General features: G+C 41.7%; 1 protein-coding gene across 3 annotated transcripts in view; it reads left to right on the forward strand.

Moving 5' to 3' along the window:
• The window catches only part of grb10b (growth factor receptor-bound protein 10b), a 52,104-nt gene that overhangs the window by 21,905 nt on the left and 15,649 nt on the right, over positions 1-14,550 (forward strand). The window lies entirely within an intron of this gene.

Here is a 14,550-nt window from a genome sequence, read left to right on the forward strand (position 1 = left end):
GCGTGTGCAAACTAGCATTGTTTACCTCGCATCGTTCACCAGCCATTGTCCGAGTCGGTAGTAACTTGAGTTATTGATTGACAAAACATTAACAAAAAGCCAGAATAGCTTGTTTGGAGGGTTTGTTGAAGGGCTTGCCTGGCCTGGCCTTAACTTGCTCTGCCAATGACTTGTTTAAGAGATCAGAACTGTTTGAGGACATTTAATGACATTATGTGCAGCAAATGACATATGACTATGTGTGATGGTGCTGCAGTGGTTAGGTATTACTAGGATGAAAAAGGTTATACGGGTTCTTATGATGAACATAGAACTGCTTTTAGAAGAGCTTTTGTCTGCCGCGGCAAGCAGCTATGTTACTAGTTTATCAAGCTCCTGTTTGCTGGAGGAGAAATGGTCTAATAGTGATCTCACTCAAACTGCCATGAAAGATATTTGACTGAAAGTCAGGTGACTCTCACAGAAATTGTGACATATAGGCAATCTCCTTTATCTCCCTACATGTAACTAGTCTGACTTCAGATGAACTGAAAGAAGAAATCTTAAAATCAAACTTGACTTGCACTATGCTAACAAAACACTAATGTATCATAGTAGCTGTTATGTGCACATTATTATTGGTGCAACCTTTCAAAAACTTTCATAACAGCAAAGAGCATTAACTTTCCAATAGTGTGTGAAAACATCTGCGTTTCTATGTGCCCATATTAATAAAACCTTGAATCTTTGTACATCCTAACACATACAACCGAGCAGTCATAAAGCAAGTATTACAACCATACTACTCCTTCCAAGAGTTTGGCCTGCATGATATATAATGTGTAATGGAAAAACCATCTAAGAAGCCTCAAGCGCAATCACACTTATCTGAGATATCTGTACATTTTTATGAGTTTGCATTCTCAGTGTGTCCTCGGCAGTTCCGCGGAGAGTGATATTTTTTACTTTATTGGACACTGTGTTCCCAGTGCTGCCCCACTCGTTCTACTGTGGGAACACTGATTTGATCACTGGGTTACCAGATTTTGTTGGATTTAGTGTACTCGGACTGGATGTCCTGTAGCCAGCTTTGTGCTATGGTATGGCAGAATCCCCATGCCCTGCCCCTGCCTCTGTAGTCTGTGTTTCATTATCTCTGTAATGGCCCGAGTATCTCTGTGTCTTAGTCTTAGTGTTTATTTTTCTCAGCTTCTCGGTCATCGCTACATATTATGGGCTTCTACTCCAAAATGTCAGTCCTTTCGAATTTAGCTGGGCTCGAGAACTGTCCCTTTAACAATCTGATTTTTTTTTAGAAAGATGATTATTTACACATGATGAAGTAGGATACCTAAAATAGATCAGGGTGTCAGACAAGCCTGGGTTGGCAATAATAAGATTAGCAAATGGGCTGTTGGTGCATTTTGCCAGCATCATTGTCTTGATGAACAAGTTTCTAATAAAATAGTCTCGCTACATTCTGAGTATTCGGCAGGTTTATTGGAATATTTTTAGCACTGAAGGGAATGCTTTTACACATTACCAAAATAATAACCCATTCATTTTGGTGCAGATTTCAGGAATTGAGGATACAGAATGTGCTTTTAGACCATTCCATGGATAACGTTTTGAACATTATAAACTCAGTGTTGCAGCATGCAAGTGCATTTGTTGCATTCAATGTGTTCATTCCATAATAGTTCTTTCTCAAATATATATTGTCAAAATATGTTTTGTTTTTTAGGTTATGTGTGAGAGGTATGAGAGTTGTGCTGTGTCCTCAGTTTTCTTTTCTGTCTTTCTCTTATCTAAATTGGCAACTGCAGCATTACAGTGTCCCAGAAGGGATCATTAACATTTGCTCTGATGATGGTGGTACTGATCACATTTCCACAGCCCTCTCTGCCTTTGCTCTTTCTTGCACTCTTTCTCTTTCTCATCTTGTTTTGATTTTTCTTTTGTTATTTTACTTTTGATACTTTCTCTTCCTCACTTATTTTCCTTTTTGGATCTTTGTTTTGTTGTTTCACTTTCTCTCATTTGATAAGTTACAAAGCTTGTGAACAATTCTGAAAGGGCAGAAAATATTTAGCTTTCGATTAAACACTCACTAATGTGATTGAATGAATGGGAATCATTGGGACGACATAGCGATGTGAGTTTGGTATGCGAGTATGCCAGATTTCAACTGCTTTACCTCTGATGTGCTACTTTACACGGATATTGTATTTGTCATGGTCTCCACTCTGAATTCATGTCACATTCTCCTACTTGGTGGAGGTACAACATCCAAACCTCTTTAGCTCTGTTTTGCACTCCACCATAACAAACAAGTCTCGTTTTGCAAGTAGTCATTTTTCCCATTGGTAACCTTTTTATTTCTATCCTGTCACAACTGACAGGATTTTGCATGCATGTGGTTTATAAGCACAACTTGTAGACCATTTATGATATTACAGATAAATAGTGCTTTGTATCCACATATTATTCATTATTGTTGCCCCTTGAACTTGACCGCGCGATCAAATATATTTACCAGCGTGTCACATAGTTGTACATGCACAGCCGCACACGGTGGGAACTGCCGGATCTCGGAAAAATGTGCAACAGTATTGACTCAATGCACATTTTTGACAATTCCACAGCCGGAATATAAAGTCAATCCAAACTATTGATCAAAGCATCTCTCGAACTATAAAGTGACTCTGTTGTCCATTAATGTCCGTCTCAGTGCAAATGGATTGTCAGTGTAGCAGAGCAGCTTTTACACAGTGAATCCTTACAGCATCCATTGTGCAGTTGCTACAGCGTGCACAGCAACCTTTAATTAGAAACACCACATATATAAATAATGGGCATTGATCCATCTCTTGTCTCACTCTCTTAGCAGTGAAACATGGCATTCCCTGGCTGCTGCCTTCCTGAATGTTGGAAATAGTCTCGGTCAGAGGGCAGATGTTTCCACTGTAAAAGCAGAGTGGAATGCTGTTGGCCTCAACATGTGGGAATGTCTGTGGCCTGTGTAGAACTGTGTGCATTTAAAAGTAAGTGTGTGTGTGTATGTATGTGTGTGTGCGTGCGTGCGTGCGTGCTTGTGTGTGTGCATGCACGCATGTGTGCACATGAGGCTCGGTTTTTGTGTGCCGAGCGTGTGTCTAATGTATGTATGCTTGCCTTTACGAGTGGGGTTACTTGTGCATCTGCAGGAGTGCTTGGTGGTATGTTTATGTGTGTTGCTCTGCCTCTCGTACTGGCGTTGATGTGTTCTGCAAGCCGCACTGTGCAGAGATCAAAGGTGACAGTGCAAGAAATCTGCTGGTTCACTCTTCCAGCAGCTGACCTGTTTTTAAATGGATCTTAAATTGGAGCAAGGAACACACACACACCACACACACACACACACACACACACACACACACACACACACACACACACACACACACACACACACACACACACACGCACAGATACTCCTTTATATATTTCAAATGTGCATGTGTGTTATTTGTATATAATCTGTATTATCTTCTATACTAAAATTGGATACGTACATCAAGTTAAAGCATGCGTGTATTAATGTGTGTGTATTTAAACCTGGCCTGCCTTCATTATTCCTAACATAACATCAAGTCTGAGCTCGAGTCGTACACGCACTCACACACGCACGCTCACAACCACAGTTGTCTGTTAACTGATGCTCTTTATGGCAGAGGTAAAGAGAGAATGCAGGCTGTACAGTAACCCTTTGTCAGCACAGATATCGCTGCTCTCTCTCAAGTAGACACACACACACATACACACACACGGTCCAACATATACACAACGCATTGGGTGACTGAGTGGATTTGCAGCAGTCAGTGCTGTGAAATACAAATTGTTTGGCTGCTGTTGAACAAATGCAACCTGGAGGAGAGCCAGGCAGGTTGTGGTTTGATTCTGGAACATCTCATGTGTCAGCTCCATATTTATCCCAAGCTGCTAAATGGAAACATGCCTCAACCTGCTTGCTCGCCCTGCTACTGCCACACTGTCACAGACACACACGTGAGCACAAACAGGCACACAGGTACTCGTGGCCTGTTGTAATGGGATGATAAGTCGGTGTAATGGTTTAGCCGAAAGAAATCCGACAACAGAATTGGCGTTCGATAAATCTAAGTGACAACAGAGTAATAGCATTTTATAGCGTGTGCACCCTGAGCGAAACTCATCCCGATCACTAAAATCCCACCTGGAGTACAAACAGTTACATTTTATAGCACCTGAAAGTAATAAAAACGATGGCTTATACTGATGCCTGCCTCTCTTTACAAATTATGCTACTAAGTGAAAACATTTTTGTTTTTTTAATTGTTTAGTTTGTGTGTTTATTTCTTCATTCTGCTTTTGTTGGTAAGTCACCTCATTCTGTGCATTCCCACTCCAGATGACTTATACATTCTCCACTGTCAGCGGGGAACTCTTGTATACATTTCATCCCCATAGAATGTATCAAAATTTCAAACCGTTAAAATCAGTGTCGATAAACACGCATCATAGTTTAAGCCTTAGGGTTCAAAGTGTGTGAAAATAGTAGCAGCTTGTAGTTCTGAAGTTGCGGTAATTTTGCTGAAAAATCACAATTGTTGACCTGACAACTTGTTCACGGATATCTGTATAAGTTACATAGCTTTTATTACTTAAATCCTTGTATATGCAACAAAGTACCTCTCTTTTTTAGCCTGACTCTTATCATCTATTCAATATTTTTCATAAAGTTTTAAAGTGATTGATTTGGAAGAAACAGGAAGAAAAGTAATCAAATTAATCATCAAACTATTTAATATAATCCTTAGCTTTGTCACTTATCACACAAGTTTAGGTTACCACAAATTAGGTTCTGCTTTGAGTTGTATTTCCTTTTTATAGTATGAATATGGTGGCAGCATCACATGATGATCAACATCACTTTAAACAGGTGACAGTCAGGGTGGGCGGGGGCACTTGTGGGTTGCCAGGTTTGCTGTAATTTCTATTCAATTGCCTCGGTTGCAGTAAAAAGCTGCATGAGTATTTGATGAAATAGACACTGCTGATGCTCTAAATAACTAATAGGAGTCTGAAATTGATTTTATCTGCAGACCGCTGTCCTTCGGGTAAGAACAAACAGTGGAGACGTTGTTGTTGTTTCAGTTCAGTGTTTTGACAAAATATCCAGTATATCAGTGGTCAAAACTTGGACGTCTCAACAAAACAGTGTAAATGTGCAATGTGAACATTGTGACTGAAGTAACACCTCTGCCTGTGTGCACACGACAATTTTAACCTTGTCCAAAAAAAAACCCCAGCAAGAGCAATAAAGAGACCTGAGCAAGCACTAATAATGCCATGCATCCAATCAATTCACAGAGATCCCTTTCATCTGCGCATTAAGCCATATTATCTCAGTCCGGTTGCAGTGTTGAACACCTGAGGAGATTCAGGATTTTTGTAGTTCATTGATGGAATGGTGCAAAGGACTTAAGCATTAAACAATAGTGGACAATTAAAGCTGTCTTTAATCTTATATCTTCTTACTGTATTTAATTGAGCTAAAGGGAAAATGTCTTTCCACAGGAGCATAACGGGACCACCCTGGCACAGGGGGATGATGCACCTTTAATGGTGCATCCTTCACTCCTTGTCCCAGAAGGCAGGCTGTGTAAGATTAGAAGCCACACATTTCTCCCAGCTAAAAGGGCAAGATCCCATTACTTGCCCAACTAATGGGAATCCCTGAAAGTGTTTGCTCTCTGCTCCGCTGCTGACTCTGTATTCTATCGTCAGTATCCAGGTGTGTGTGGTGTGGTGTGTGTGTGTGTGTGTGTGTGTGTGTGTGTGTGTGTGTGTGTGTGTGTGTGTGTGTGTGTGTGTGTGTGTGCGTGCGTGCGTGCGTGCGTGCGTGCGTGCGTGCGTGCGTGCGTGCAAATACTCCTTCACTCATTAATCCGTGATGAGACACTTGTAACCTTTTAGTTTATGACACTTATACTGTGCAGTTTCATGACGTGTGGCCTTTTTTAATGCAAGAATTATCTGAGTACTCTCCTTTCTAAAGATTTGGAATACAGGTGTGTATATGCATGTGGCTGGGTTTGTTTGTGTGCATGTGTTGCATAGAGAAAGCTATGTGTTGCTGCCTGCAGGCATTTCATCTGGCCAAAGCTGAACAGCGCTGTTTGGACTCATGTAGGTCATGGAGACTGCATTTCCCTCTCTCTTTGCCTTCCGCTTGCTCTCTCTCTCTCGCTCTCTCTCGCTCTCTCTCTCTCCCTCTCTCTCTCTCTCTCTCTCTCTCTTTCTCTCTCTCTCTCTCTCTCTCTCTCTCTCTCTCTCTCTCTCTCTCTCTCTCTCTCTCTCTCTCTCTCTCTCTCTGTCTGGGGAAAGTAGGACAGCTCAGATTTCCGAAGCTGCTGCTGTGAAAAGGAGAGGAAGAAATGGGGGGGATATACAGAGGCGGGTGAAATTAAAAGGTGCTACAAACAGGGAAAATTTAATCAAGTACTGTTGTAAAAGTTGGGCTTTTTTAAGCATTACACAGTGGAATTTATTAGAATATTTTGATCAGACATTATGTATTTAAGAGAGCAGGAAACCCTTTATTATCTCCATAAGCTGTAATGAATTAATGAGATTACAGAATGTCACATCAAGGAGACAGCCGAGTCTAAAAAGCCATGAGACGAGTAGAAATGAATGCCAGCAATTTGTATGTCTACCGAGTTTATCTAATTGAATAGTCATAATATTTAAGCAGTCTTTTTTTTACCAAGGCAAAAAAAAAAATAGACAAGAGAAAAAAAATTGCTGTTGAAGAATCTGTGACCCCTACACTTCAGGTTTTATTTTGTGGAACAAGTTTCATATCTGAGAGGTTCCTCATCAAAGATATTAAACAGAGAAGGGCCCCTCTCAAAGAGCTGGCAATGGGATTTGTGTCAGCAGATTGAGAGAGAAAGAGAAGACGGAGAGAGAAAGAGACACTGGCACACAGAAGACACTATGATCTTGACGTCTCAAGAGAAAACTCCCTGTTATTGAGGACAGTTTGTACAGAACTGACTAAAGCACATGCTGTGATTCATCTGAATGAGAAATAAGTGTTTGCGCTCGCCTGTGATACTGCTGGTCTTTTTGTTGTAATCACACCATGTGAAAACCTGCAGATATTCAACTCTCATGCTCCCCCTTTTGAGTAGCACAGTGATCCCAACTGCGATTTGTTTTGTCGATTTGTAATGAATTTGAACAGGAAAATAAACGGTCATGGTGGATGATAGTTAAAAATGTCCACTTGTTCTATAGTGGACATACTTACTTACTTACTATACAACAAACAGACCATTTCCATTTTACTGCTAGAATCACGGCAGTGATGTCAGCCTTTGTTTTCAGAATTACAATTTCGCTGTCACCACCACCCCCTTCTTTTGCCCTCCTGCTGTAATTGGACAATAGCTCCAAATCAGCCGTAGTCTGAAAGTACACTTGCTGTCCAGGGTTTGCTGGCAATGAGCCTCAGTGCACAATTAGGCATCCGCTCCCACTGTGGCTCCTGTTGGTAAAATATTTTGCTTCCTGCAGGGCGCTTCCCACCAGGTAGTCACAGCGAGAAACATAACTTTGTCGAAATTGAGTTTAAAAGAGAGATGATAGAGCGATAAACACTGCATTGATGCTGAAGTAAATTCTAATTTCCAGCTGCTTTCACAACAATAAATGCAACAAAATACAAAGATGTATTTACAAAGATTCCAAATAACTCCTACAAAGGATTAACACACAAAAATGTAACCCCAACTGACACATATAACCTATCTATTTATATATGACTAGGAATAAAGGAAATAAGGGATCGAGAGATGGGTGGATGAAAGTATTTGATGGTAATATTTAGACTATTCATTCATTTAATTCAGTTTTCATTGTTTAGCACCAATTGTAGTATAGCCACCACAAGTGCAATACCGTCTCTCAGCAGTGTAAACATATAGCAGCTTAACTAGAAAATGGTCCATGGTGACGTAAGCTAGCCCAAACTGTAAACTATCAAAGTGGGAAAGAAAGATGATGATACATGAAAAAGTATTGTTGTTGGATGAAAGAAAACTTGTAGTGGTCTTCTTCAGATTAACACAGAGCTTCAAGATACTACATCGTTCATATGGGATGAACTGTATTCTTCAAAATGCATACAATTGGAAATTTGTGCAACCAGAAGTACTACTGTTTTTTGGGGGGGGGGTTGTGTGTTTTTTGTGTCTTGAGTCTGATCATCGGCCTGGAGATTTCTAATATCTCTCTCTATTGTGATAAATACATTTACATGATGTTCATATGGCTTGTCCAAATGTCTGACATAAATTTGGCAATGTGACCTTTGTTGTCTTTTTAAAATTTGACAAGGCACAGTTCTCAAATCTGCTAAACTCTACGTTTGTGGGTCTGAGAGGGCGTTAGGACTCCATTGTGTGCAGAAAGATCCGCCTCTGTGTTGTAGCTAACTACCTAGTACCTAGTGTACAGTCAGATTCATGGCTGCATAGTAGCAGAGATGGCTACCGGCCACCTTACATGACTCTGTATTGTCAGAGTGCACTGGGAGTTTTTTCCTCCTGTGTTTCACTCCATACATATTCTTTATATATTATCATCCCTCTTTCTTTCCCTTTCCTACCCCTCCAACCACCCTCCACCCTCCCTTCGTTCAGTTCCCTACCCACTAAATCCCTTTCTGCCTTCTTTTGCTTCGCTGAGCCTATATCTTGGGTCTTAATTTGATGCGGTAATTAGATGACAAGGGACAGTTCAGTGTCCCTTCTTCATGAGTCAGCAGAGTTTTCTTGGCTGCTGCCTCCCACTCCTGCTGACTACGGGCGCTGAGCGCAGGACAGCCAATTGTCCGGGGCTCATTCAGTTTTTTGTGTCTCCATCTCATCAACGGACGTCAGTTTCCAGAATCAGCCCAGACCACACACAGCACCGCATTACAGTCAGAGGGCCTTCATAGAGGGTACTTGTTAGTGGGAATATGGGTGGGTCGTGTGAGCCAAATCAGTCTATCAATGGCTCCAGTTCTTTTCTGGAGACCTGTAGGGCTTTTATAAATCTGAGACTGCGAATAAAGCCTTGATCGTCTGACACTGGATTTCATTATTGCAAAAAATACATTTGAGAAAGCAACAATTGTCCCTCACCTGAAGAGTTATTTCAAAGCTTCAAAGTTTATGAGCATGGAAATCATAAAAGCTTTTCTTCTTATGTCAGGACTCTGGGTAGATTTGACATGGGAATTGGCAACTGGGTTGAATTTGCAGTTGACTGTGTCACCTGACAGCATAAAGTATTAAGAAAAAGTATGGATTTCTTTAGTCTATTTGGAAAGAGAATGGGTTTGCATTGCTGAGTCTCTCTCTCTCTCTCTCTCTCTCTCTCTCTCTCACACACACACACACACACACACTCACTGCTTAATCTAATACTGCACAGATACTGCGGTCATATTTTATGGAACACATCCATGCACACTGCTGGTGGAAAAAAAAGAAAATCCCTCTCAACGATATGAGATATTCACAGTTCCATCTCAGTGCGTCTATACTTGTGGCTGACATGTAGATCGGATCACATTTTATGGCCAATTAATGTGGGAAAACTAGCAATTTCCAAAAGGGTTCACTTACTTTTTCTTACCACTGTATTTACGAACAATCTGTTGCAGTGCAATTTTTTTCATCATCCTTCCAGCTGTTATTTTACCAAGCCGACCTCACTGTGTTGTGGGCTGCCCCTTTATTTCTGAGGCTATACAATGCCACCTGTATATAATCTACCTAATGTGTGCAGGTTTATATGTGCAGTCTTTTAGAAACTCCTATCTGATGTAATGGCCTGTAATGTGTACGTAATACCAGTGGAGCTATTTATAGCATAGCAGCCAATTCTCAAACAGATTGATGTGTGTATTAGCCACTGGGCGTGCACACACACGTCTGTGTACACACAGTTTCTCATTGTGTGCGTGCGTGTATTTACATAGACACACATATCTGGGCGCCTGCATTGTGTGTGTGTGTGTGTGTGTGTGTGTGTGTGTGTGTGTGTGTGTGTGTGTGTGTGTGTGTGTGTGTGTGTGTGTGTGTGTGTGTGTGTGTGTGTGTGTGTTGCCTGAAGCTTTCAGTCTCTCCCTGAAGGATTACATCACAGAGCTATCAGAGCTGAGTCATCAGAGAGGTTGGGAGGCCCTGCTCTCTTTTTCTATCTGAATGAGTACTTATGTAAAAGTATTAAAAAAAATTTTTTTCCCCTCTTTCACTCTCTTTGCCTGATTTCTTGCTTGACATCTTCATTATCCATCCCTACTTCACAGGTCTGGTCTTTCTTCTATGATCAGCGGAAGTATAGATGGTTATTTGTAATGTTCCAATTTTTACGTATTTTGAATAAATATTAAAAGATTAGCAGAAATACGTTATTATACAGTGGTATTATTTTCTTCAGTGGTGATGCAGCTTGAAGTCATTCTCTACTCTGCCTGTTCAAGTAATTGCAAAGTGAGAGATGACCATGACGTCTGACCAAGCACCTGCAGCATGATTATTACTTTTAGTGCTCATTCCTCTTTAATGCTTACTATCCGGATAACCTCTGTGTTCGGTTTGGGATTTTTTGCTTGGTTGATTGGGGCGCCACATTGAGATGGAACAAGATTTTGAATTAAGCTTTTCTAGCATGTGAAGGTCTACGGGTTTAAATGGACTGTGCATTTGTCACCTCTTGCATATGCTCTTGGAGCTGTTGACTATGATGAGGGAGATTCACTGGAGAAGAACACATAGGTCAATATCTGACATGGCAGCATTTGAGCAATGACTATTAGAAACAGTCATTTAAAGACCGTCTGAGATCTGTGTGCAGCGTATGACTCAGATCATGAATGAGGCATTAGTTGTCATGTAATCTGATAGAAGGCATTTTAATTTAATGCAGAAACACTGCCGGTCAGTTTCCCATGCATCGTACGATTGAATCTGTACAGCCTTGTCTGAAACAATATATTTTGTGGATTTAGGATCACGTCCTTGATATTTGTAGTAGTAAATGGTCACCTACAGAATCTGTACCGCAGTGGGTGGCAATGTTTATTTATTTTTGGTTTTTTTGGGGGGGGTTGGCCCTTGATTTTAGTTCTTAGGAGTAGTGATGCATATTGGGTTTATTGGGGAAGTGTTATGTATCTGCTCATAATCATCCATGTTGAATTACCTAATCCTTCTGGTTCTTCCTTGACTCAACCCACCATGGTTCATCAGAACTGTTTCATTTACTGCATCATTTTTGTGCTGGCTTGGGTAAAAAACAATTTTTTGGTAGTAATACAGTTAATGCAGACCTAATGTTTCAAATTGGGCTTTATCTTTAGATTTGTCTGCTAACACTTCAATCTTTGTATTGGCAAAACAATGCCCTGATGCCACCTCTGTATTGGGTTAATCTTGTTGTTATACCGTTGGAACGGACCATTGTTAAACCTGTTTAGCTGTTCTCACCAAACCAGGTCAATGTATTACGTTTTCCTGGTTCATTGTTCTGAAATGACGAAGACAGAAACCAACTAGCTATTAATATAGTTATGGTATCATATGTTAAAAAAAAACCAAGAAAACTCCACTGTGCAATGACTATGCGTGAAGCCTTCTTGGGGCTTTCCCCTTTGGCTGACAAACCGTGACGTAAGCATGGAGTGTGTCTTACTCTGTGCAAATGGGTGGGTGGGAAAGACAGCTGTGATGGCTAGATATGTAGTTAACAGTAGAAAGCATTCATACTCAACATTCTGCTGCAGTGTCACCAGACAGTGTCTCTCACTCTTGCTCTCTCACTTCCTTCTACTTCCCACTCTTTTTCCTTCACTTCTCACATCCGTCTGTCTCCAGTTTCTCTCAATCCTACACACACCCACATATAGTGCATGTGCAATCGTGCACGCAAGCACACTCTCTGTCTCGCTCTCTCTCTCTCTTTCTCTCTCTCGCTCTCTCTCTCTCGCTCTCTCCTCTCCCTCTCCCCAAAAGTTTCCCGGTGTAATAAATGTTGTATCTCATTTACTGCTACCACTTTTACCACGCTTTCTTCCAATGTTCTGTGGAGCTATGCTTTTCCTTGATTACTTTTCACCCACACACCTACAATTGCACCACACACCCACATGCGCGTGTACGCACACACGTGTCTGCTCTAAAGTGGAGAAAAAGTTCCATCAAGGACAATGTAAAGCTCCCCTTGTCACTCCCAGACAGCGTCAAAGCTTTTGTTCATCTCTTGCTATATGAAATATCACCGTCAAACGTGTGGGGAGTGGGGTGCTGAGTGGGGGGGCTGTGTCTACAAATGTGTGTATGTGTCTGCAAGAATCTCAAGGTTTTTCAGGGTTTTGGTTTTTGGTTTTGTTTTTTGAGAAAGGATGTTGCACAAAGCTCACCGCGAGGAGAGAAGTGTTCAAGTGCGGCTCCAGGTTTGTTTCATTTCATTTGCTCTGTAATGAGTCGTGTACTGCTGAATGAGGCTAAGAAATCTGCCTGGAAGTTCAAAGTTAAGCCACAGGAAGGGAATATGGGGGGGAAGAGATGATGGGAGGGAGGGCGGTGGTCCCATTCCAGCCAATGTACCCTTTCTTCTAAACACCTCGTACCTTTTTGGAGGCAGTAAGAAACAAACTTTTCTCCCTCCTTGCTTTAATTTCTCCCTCCCTTTGCCCCACACCGTTGTTAAACTTCTCACATCGGGATCTGACAGGAAACTGAAGCAGGGAGCTTTGAGAGGTCTGAAAAAAGTTGGCTGGGTCTGTGCATGACTGTGCGTCTGTGTGTCGACTGGAGTGCGTGTGTGTGTGTGTGTGTCTGTGTGTGCGCTTAGGTCTGTGTGGGAATGATTTACATCAGCCCACTGCAGCTTTATGATTGGTTGGTGAGCGTGTGGTTTGATTCAGTGTGCCTCGGAGCCGTAGCTGAGGCTGTAACCCTTTGTGTGTGTGTGTGTGTGTGTGTGTGTGTGTGTGTGTGTGTGTGTGTGTGTGAGAGAGAGAGAGAGAGAGAGAGAGAGAGAGAGAGAGAGAGAGAGAGAGAGAGAGAGAGAGAGAGAGAGAGAGAGAGAGAGAGAGAGAGAGAGAGAGAGAGAGAGAGAGAGAGAGAGAGAGAGAGAGAGAGAGAGAGAGAGAGAGAGAGAGAGAGAGAGAGAGAGAGAGAGAGAGAGAGAGAGAGAGAGAGAGAGAGAGAGAGAGAGAGAGAGAGAGAGAGAGAGAGAGAGAATAGTTGTCAGACTCAGCCGGCACTGGAAGCACTGTACCTGCTGCCATCTGATCGCTGCCTGGGTCTGTCCTGTGTGCTGTATACACACATCGACTTTAGGTCACATAGACAGTTCTCGACTGTCCTTTTTTCTTTTTTGGTTTTCCTTTTTTTTGGGGGGGGAGACGCGGTGGCCTACAGATAGATTGAAGGATTATTTTCTATGACAGGTAGAACAACTGCAACTGTCAGCGGTTGGCATTCAAATTTGTATCTTTCTTCCCGGAGGGTGACAGGACAGCTCGGTTTTCTGTCTAAGGGACTGTGTGCAAGTGAGTGTGTATATGTGAGTGCTCGGGGAAACAGACTCTCCAAAAATGCCTTCGTGTTCCCGGACTGTTGCCTATTGCCGGCCGTGGAGGTAAGACAGCTCTCTTTTTGTGCCTCTTATCTCCCCGAGCGTGTGTCTAGCTTCACTGTGCCTGCTTCACTCTTTCTCTGTTTTACAATTTGGTACTGTTTCTCTTTGAAGTGCTGCCATATTTAACCAGAGGCAAGAAATGGAATGTGTAAATACCTTGAAGGCCAAAGACAATTTGTCTTTTTCAAGATGTCAGCAGAGCAAAGAGGGGGGGAAAAAGAGTCAAATACGTCAACAGCTTTGAATGACTGAGGCTTCCTTGCCTTTTTGTCTTGGACATTTTTGAATTGTGGGGAGCTTCAGGCCTGGTTTGTCCAAACTGTGATATTGTAAGATGGATCTTTTCTTCGCTCGAGAACAGCATTTCTTTGTCATGATGTATGATGTGGGAAGCATGCATACATTACATGTGAAGGATTACTCGGCTGGATTCTTGTGTAGGCTAAGTAGGCTGCTCTAGTTTTTCAGTGTCCTTACAAACGTGTGTATCCCCTGCTTCTTCAAGCATTGCATCCTGTGGAAATCAACCTGTGGACATTTAGTAGAAGGAAATCTAAAACAATCCAGCTCGATCAGCCTGGCAGTGTTATTTCCTGGAGGGGGGGGGTGTACAGCACCTGATTAAGTATTATTGTTATACAACATATTTATCTATGGAGTAACTGTCAGAAATGATTATCAATGGAAACAAAGTGAAACTGGACTTTTCCAAAATCATACAAGTGTGGTCTACATACTTGCATATTTGTTCTTGAGAAGCCATAGTTGAAAACTTCAGTCCTGTTTCCCTTTATAGTATAGTATATCCCATTTGTGTAAACAAGAGCGCAGTCTTGTAATCTCCTG

Source organism: Blennius ocellaris (genome assembly GCF_963422515.1).
Source record: "Blennius ocellaris genome assembly, chromosome: 8".
In the NCBI taxonomy this organism is placed as follows: domain Eukaryota; kingdom Metazoa; phylum Chordata; class Actinopteri; order Blenniiformes; family Blenniidae; genus Blennius; species Blennius ocellaris.